Below are 7,949 nucleotides of genomic sequence, written 5' to 3'. Positions count from 1 at the left end.
GAACCTCAAAGGAGAAAAATGATGGGTGATCAGTTCTAGTTCGTTTAATGCAGATCACGTCTTCATAAAAAACTTGAAAAAACCCTGCAAATTTTAGCTGACAAATTCGGAACTGTGAACTAGTGGGTTTCACTGATCTGCAACCCGCACACTAGGTTTTGTAACTCTCAAATTACGGAAAATAACGAAGGGAATAATACCGAATTTTAGCCACCGGAGTAAATAAAACAAGCAAATGTCAACATCCAATCATATGGGCGCCACGAAAGTCAACTTCAATTTGTGGCTGTTCCTGAAAAAGTTAAAATAGATCCGAATCAAATGATTAAAAACATACAATGGGTTCTGCACTATGTAACTTTTTTGGTGGCTTTTGATTATGATGCTATCTGCTCTAGGAAATTTCTAACGAGCACAACTAATGTAGCTCAAGCAGTTAACATATTTATGTTGACGACATATATTTTCAAGAGGCTAGTCCGGCAATCCCTCGTCTTCGTCCATTGTTCAGCCAACTGAATTCTATCATGCATTGATAAACTACTACAAGAAGCTCTGGTCCCTCTCTCCATGTGTCCTCAATTCCGCGTGTCGATGATCTGATGATTGTGCTACCTCTATGAACACTTGAACCCTAACGCTATCAGTCCACAAATCCTCAATGAAACCACATGGTTAGGTACTTTGACTGAGCCGTAGCAAATCTGTTCAGTAATCAACTTATCACATGCTATGTCAGCCAGTATATCACCTTGGCTCCCTCTGCACCAAAACCACGGTGGTTTAGGGCAAGAGGTGTGTTATCCTGCACATGTTCGGGGGGGATTCCGAAGGCCCAAGTTTAGAGATGAGAGGATTAGTTTATTCACTCATTAGTACTGCAAAAGATGTTGTGTGATGTGTTTAAAAATGGACTTGCTCGATTGTCTTTCTCGGCCTGTTCATTATTTGGTAGGGCCGTTGGGTAGTAGTAGGCCCCAACTAGGCAACAAATTGCCTCAATCTTAGGTCGAAGATGTCTATGCCCTAGTGAACTAACAGACAACGGGGGTTGTGCTAAATATCCCATCGTTATCTACCACTGTATGGTTAGATGTGTACAAATACCTGACCATGCTCAGATGTGTATTGGCATATAGCTCTCCCCACATGTCCCTACAGTCGTAACTGCACACACATATAGGGATTGGCCTCATAATAATGCCTTCATCGTTTGCCCACACACACACCCAGGAGCCACCAAGAAGCGGCACTAGTTAAGCTGGACAACCTTACCTTTCCTGAGCCCACATACAAGGACAGATCAACAGTTTTGAGAGCTAGCTACATCAAATGCCACTGCCATCCGGCCATGAAGAGAAAGCCTGCATGCATAGCTGCACCACCCTGCACTGCACAGCCAAAAAATAACTAAATTAATAGAGTAAATATATATAAAAATGCAGGCTAGCTTGTACAATGTTGGAATGTACATACACTTTTACTTATACTACTCCAGTGGGCCTTGAGGAGTACCCTAGCTAGATGCCTACAATCTCTAGCTGGTTGCTGTGTGGCTACCTCTTTCTCCTGCGCCTCTCCTTCCCCTTTCCTCCTCCTCCTCGTCCCTTTTAGCCCCTTCCCTTCCGATCACACCACGATGGAAATGGATGCTTAGATATACTTGGCATAGAACAAGAAAGAAGAAAGGAGTAGAAGTGGTGGAAGCAAAATTTAGATCTCCGTTGCACTAGCTAGCTTGCAGTACTACCACTTCATATGTACCGGGCACGACTAGAACTGGAAGCTTCTTTCAACTGCCCATCCACTCAAGTTTATAGGTTTTGCTTTCGATTGCTACTGAAGCTTTGAACTATTTGAGAGATGTTACCTCATCACCCAAATATCCCCCGTTATCATCATCATCATCATTGCGCCCCCCACCAAGAACCGCCATTATCAAACCCTACTACACTCCACATGCCGCCGGTCTCGTCATATTCGGACGAATACCTCCAGCTCTTCCCTGCCGAGATGTACCAGCACCACCACCACCACCAGCCGCAGCAGGAGGAGACCCTGGAAGCAGTGCTCTGGCAGCCGGTGACCGCTCCAGCTCTGGCGGAGCTTGAGGAGCCGGAGAATAGCGCGCCAGGTGGTGCCGCTGTCGGGACGGCGCGGAAGCGGCCGTTCCGGACGGACCGGCACAGCAAGATCCAAACGGCGCAGGGGGTGCGCGACCGGCGGATGCGGCTGTCTGTCGGCGTGGCACGCGATTTCTTCGCGCTGCAGGACCTGCTCGGTTTCGACAAGGCCAGCAAGACGGTGGACTGGCTTCTCACGCAGTCCAAGCCGGCCATCGACCGCCTCTCCGACGCGGCGTCGGGGCAAACCGCGGCCGCGCCGAGAGCTGCTTCCGTCAAGGAGAAAGGGGACGCAGCGAGCTCCTCGAGCACTGACTGTTTCAGGGATGCGAGGGCACATGCGTGCGAGAGGACGATGGAGAGGATGCGAAGCGCAGGTGGAGATGGCTCACCGACGGTGCTCATGGCTGACCACGGCGGTGGCGGCGAAGTAGACTGGATCATGTCAGAAGCCGCTGCGGCGGCGGCAATAGAGCAGCCCATGGAGGGATTGGACTACTACTACCATGAGTACTACCAGCTTGAGGAAATGATGAGTGCGGCAACAACAAAAGATTACTGATCAGTTAAGGTGATTTCTTGTATATGCTGTTGCATCATATGCAAAACATGATACCCAAAACGGTGAAGGCTTATATATGGCTTGTTTATTTAGGCCTTCCTCCTCATGATCCTATGCATGCTAGGCATTTTCTGGTTCTCTATTAGATAACCAATACAAGTTGAAGAGTTTTGTAAAGTGTGTGCTATCGATCCTGCCATGTCTGATTCTGTTCCGGAAAACTTATGTTAATGCAGTTATGCAGGGGGTGTTTGTTGTATTAATTTTGCTAACTATATTTGTTGTATCGTTGATGTGCTAATTTGGAGGTACTTGGAGTTGTTATGAGATTTCCGGTGCTACACATCGGAATATCATCCTTAAAAGGTCAGCCACGGACAACTTTGATCCGGAGGTTTGGGCATTCAATTTCAGGTGAAATTCTTCAAACACCCTACTAGCCACAGGGCCAACCTAGGTAATCATAATTTGGAGTTCACATCGCATATGCTTAAAAGAATCAATTGATGACAGCTAGACATATATTGCATACATAGGTTTGCATGAGGAAGGATATATAGAACACATGTTTCACTTCTTTGGTTACTTCAGTGATCTACATAAATTATTGTGGCTTACTTCTAGGTAGTGCACATATTTCAATTCCACAATTGCAGTTTTATAGTTTTTACCAAATTTGGACGGCAGCCTAGCATTCAGTAGTTCATCTTTGTTCAGTGTTCCTCTGACTTGAATAAACTTGTTGAATTACCTGTTCTCCTAATCACAAACAACTCACATAAAATTCACAGTTCTATTTGACAGACAACCCAAAGAGACATACATGTAGAACTTGTATACTGGGAAGGATACGAGAAAAATGCATATATACTAAATAAAGCATATGTTTAATGATAGTAATAAATTTAGTGGCATTTTATTCACGATAGTATATAATATACCTATCGTTGATATACATAATATTGTGGTTTATTTTTAGCCACAGCATACATTTTAATGTGCATATAGTTCAATTTCATTAATTTGTAGGTCTGCATTTCAATATATTTTTTATCACTTTGAACAGAAGATAAATGTTTGGGAAATAATCACATGCCCATGTGGGTGTTTAAGTCAGTTCATGTTGGTTCGGTGACACTGTGAGTTTGAGTTAGTTACCTGATTTACATCTTCTCCTTCTCAATTTGAGTTAATTCCGACTGGCAAAGCTACTCACATAAAATTCACACAGGTCTAGCTAGACGAAGCTCAATGCCACACATATCCTTGTCGTCTGCATATATCTAGGAAAAGTTTAGAAAATAAAGAAGCTGTGAATTGACACAGCATAAAGCATGAGTATCATCATAATTCGGAATCATATACATCCGTATTGGAAGCATGCAGAGGCCAGGTGTTTGTAACCTCGTTTTCAAAGAAAAAATCCATGTTTGAACCATAGTATAAGTATGTCCAGCATGACAAATTGTTGGTACAAAGTATTATTTAATTATAATGGCAACATTACAATCAAGTCATCTACTGTCAAACTAAAAAGAAAAAAACTTAAATCTACCAGTCTACAAATAATAATCATGGGAAAATGACATTTCAAGGGCACGGCTTCATTAGATGTTTGAAGTGTGCCTTATCTATCTCTGGGTTTTGTTATTAACTGCATGATACTACTGATAAACTTATATGGTAGCAATTCAATAAATAACTTAAGCAGTAAGATGGTCTAGATTATGAATTTCTTCCATGTCAAACGACATACCTGAGATTCCTGTTGTTATGTCAACATGTGTATAGGAGTGTGTAGGTTTTTACCTTGACCACTGATGTAGCAGAAGTGTTCTTTGTAAAATGCTTTCTTGATGATACCAATTGTTATTCCATGTCTTGTTGTCCATGTGTATAGCTCTGAAATTGTAATAAGCTTCAAAGCCTAATAAATAAATAAAATAACTCCTTCAAAAGTAATTAATGCTAGCTTGTTCCCTGATACTAACTGCATGAAGCCTAAAGAATTCCCCCTTAGGAAAACTAGTGGGTCCTGTCCTTCCTCATAAGTTAGTCAATGAAAGAACATACACAAAGATCAACCTTCTATATGACTTCTTGTACATAATTTAGCACACTTGCTATAATCAATGACAGAGCTCTTGCTTTTGTTGGCAATCATAAACATTTTTTCTTAGGCAAAGAATAAACAACTCTCTCGTTTGCTTACACTGGTGCACTACGAATATATGAAAAGCTAGGGGGGAAAGTAGTGCCAGGAACTAAAGAAGATAATGTGCGTTCAATCATTGAACACTCTGTAGTCATGTACATGGAGTTAAAAGAATGTAGTGCCACATGCTAGCTCAAGGACTAAAGGCTAACATTATTCATTTCGGTCCTTCAGTATTGTTCGTAGCTATCTGCAGATTTACCTCTCTCTATAATGGTCTGTATGTTTTATCCTTCAAACTACAACAAATTAACTATGAGCTTACATTGCCATACATGCATGGCAAACAACAGCCACGCATTTACATAATGAGAGCAAAGCTGTCAAGTCAACTTGCTAAGAGTCTGGCATGTTGACTGAGAAAATGATGAGAACAACAGAAGTCAAAATTACCCTATAGAAACTATTAACTATCAATATCTTCAATTCACACAAACCAATATAGTTTTTGAAATCCAGCTGACGCAAGCCAGAAATTATTATATATACCTACATTGTTTTGATAATATTTGTGTGTATAATAAATTTTGAATTCTGACTAGTATCTGAAATTATATTTCTCGTGATACTAATAGTTAACCATGCAGAGATTAATAAGTCATCTTATTTTCCACAACATGTGTATAGATTAATTGTGTAGTCACTATTTTCCATGGTAGATTTGAAGAGTATGAAATATTTCACACGTCCGTTACTCTTGCTAGATGTAGAGTATCATAATGTAAGATAGAAATACATAAATCCCGGCTCACTGATATTGCATGGAATGTACATGATCAGCCATATTTTTAATGATATATTCATAAGGTTAACATAAATGAGTTGTCGTTTATTTAGGCGGTTATTTCTCTTAATTATGTAGGAGGCCATTCCATTTTTGCCGGAAACATTATTTCTCATCTCATGTGCTGATGGTTTTATTCATGCTAGGTTACATGTTTTTATTTTATCACTTCGGTGGGTAGTAACAGAGATTGGAGAAAGAATGTGTTTTAGCGTGTGGGACCTCAGGATAGTACACAAGGCACAATCTGGTGCCTATAGCTCAATATATAAATTTTATTTACATTTCTATAGTACGGGTTTTATTGCCAAATTTGGGGCCATGACAACGCTAATTTTTACACATACTTGGGTATCATGAATGCCGTTTTTATATTTAATACGGGGTCGATTTAACATGCATATTATATACTAGATATATATAAGATGAGAATCTGGCTATCTAGTGATGCCATATATCTTGGGTCTGAATCAGGGTATATAGTAACGCTAAAACATTTGGTACATGCTAGCATCATCTTAACTGTTAGGAGTTCTAATTTTAGAAAAAAAAAATCTATATTATTTGAGCATAATACAATGCCATGAATATGGATATTTCTCTCTCTAATCTCTAATTTAAGTATTTCCTCCGGACTAAGAATATAGTATGTACTAGCTGGGAATCAGTTACTATTGTTACATGTGCAGATAGGGTCGAGCATTTGCAATCTGCAGGAACATTCAGATCTTTTCGACAGCATGCGCAAATATGAGTATTCATCTCCAGCACACTATATTCTGATACTGAAAATAAAAATGAGGGTGTCCGGCCGAGCATTGAACGCAAAATCTAGCAGTAGTGGATTGGAACTTACAAGATATTTGCAGGGAAATTGAGAGGGAAACTAAAGCTAGATCGGAGATATGTGGATCTTTACATTAGGCAAGAAGCTTGCATCATAGCATCATGCCTGGGAAGCTACCAGGGGGGTTTCCAATGAACGGAAGAGGGGGCAGAGCTAGAGAAAACTTAAGGCAGAAGCTTAGCATACGTACCATACCACCAGTGGATCTATTTCTCGACCTTCAAGCTCCCGCTGCCGGAATACCCAGCCAGACGGAATGAAGGAATCAAAGGGCCGGCGATATAGGTAGGAGGAAGAAGCCTTCTCTGGCTGCTTCATTGCTATTTTTCCCCAAAGGAAACAGGGGGGAGTGGCAGCACTGATGAGCGCCACTAGTCGAAACCAGAGATAAAGATCGGCATGGATATCGACCAAACACGCCCGGATGGGCGACAGGTCGCAGCAGCACGACGCTACTCGCCGTAGCATCCGCACCCTACCTACATGTATACCTCTCTATCCTCTTCTTTTTTCCGATTGGACAGCCAAGTGTGTACCTGCATAACTGCATACCACGTCGTCTCTCTCTCTCTCACTATGTCGTTCGCTCGCTGATATGGGCAGTGAGCGATATACGGGCAGGATGGGGAGTGAGGAGGCTAGGTTTACGTACGTACCTACGTGTAGGGAGGTGCGTTTTGGCGGCACGACAGGGAATGATTAGACGCACCTGCATTTCTAAATCGAAGAACATCGACGTACAGTGTCTGACTGTTACGGAGGTACCAAACCACGCCGACCACCTGATGTATAAAGTCATAGCAATGGTTTGCTTGGTACGTCCTTGTGCATGCTCTTCTTGTCGCCTTGTATAGCCTTGCAAAAAAAAAAATGAATCCTCCCTCCGATTGTTTTAAATCGACCCTGAGTGGTGCACGTGCAGCAGACACCCATGTTGACCAGCGTCAGTTAAATACGATCAGAGGTACTAGATCACATGTCATGCCTCCACCCCCATATGCACGTCCGGTAACAGCGCAAGATCGAGCATAAGACACTACTTGCCGCGTATGATAGGTGTGTCTCTCCCCAATCGCGCTTCCAAAACCGCGATACGGCCCTCCGAGTATACTTTATATCTTTTTTCCAAATTCAACCATATTTTTAACCAGTTTGAACATAAATACATTAGTTCTACATGAATTTAAAAAAGGAAATAAAATAATTCATACAATTTAAACAAAATGAGCTTCAACTAGAGAACAAGATCACGTGGCGTCGAAGTCTTTCCCCTCTCGTTAGGGTTTTGTGCTCCGGTGGGCGATCTCAGTCGCCTCCGTGAGATCGGTGTCGTTCTCCATCATCTCTTCGAACCTTCTCCATCCATCCCACGCCTGTGTTCCCCCGCATCCGCACCCGTGTCTTTCCGTGTCCCCCGC

At 42.0% G+C, this 7,949-nt stretch overlaps 1 long non-coding RNA gene across 3 annotated transcripts; it reads right to left on the bottom strand.

Annotated features, from left to right (window-relative positions):
• Positions 1-300: 300 nt before the first annotated feature.
• Positions 301-6,900, bottom strand: LOC124682545. 3 transcript variants are annotated; one of them, XR_006996328.1, is made up of 6 exons: positions 6,722-6,900; positions 4,495-4,587; positions 3,844-3,968; positions 1,477-1,622; positions 1,276-1,391; positions 301-1,167 (listed from the first exon to the last, which is right to left on the bottom strand). It is a non-coding gene; the product is annotated as an uncharacterized LOC124682545 (long non-coding RNA). The 3 variants fall into 3 exon arrangements; XR_006996326.1 differs by having other exon boundaries at positions 301-1,391; XR_006996327.1 differs by having other exon boundaries at positions 301-1,391; positions 3,844-3,958.
• Positions 6,901-7,949: the final 1,049 nt, after the last annotated feature.

This window comes from Lolium rigidum, chromosome 1, assembly GCF_022539505.1.
Source record: "Lolium rigidum isolate FL_2022 chromosome 1, APGP_CSIRO_Lrig_0.1, whole genome shotgun sequence".
In the NCBI taxonomy this organism is placed as follows: Eukaryota; Viridiplantae; Streptophyta; class Magnoliopsida; order Poales; family Poaceae; genus Lolium; species Lolium rigidum.
Note: the sequence above shows the minus strand (reverse complement) of the source record. Positions and strands in the feature narration are given on the sequence as shown.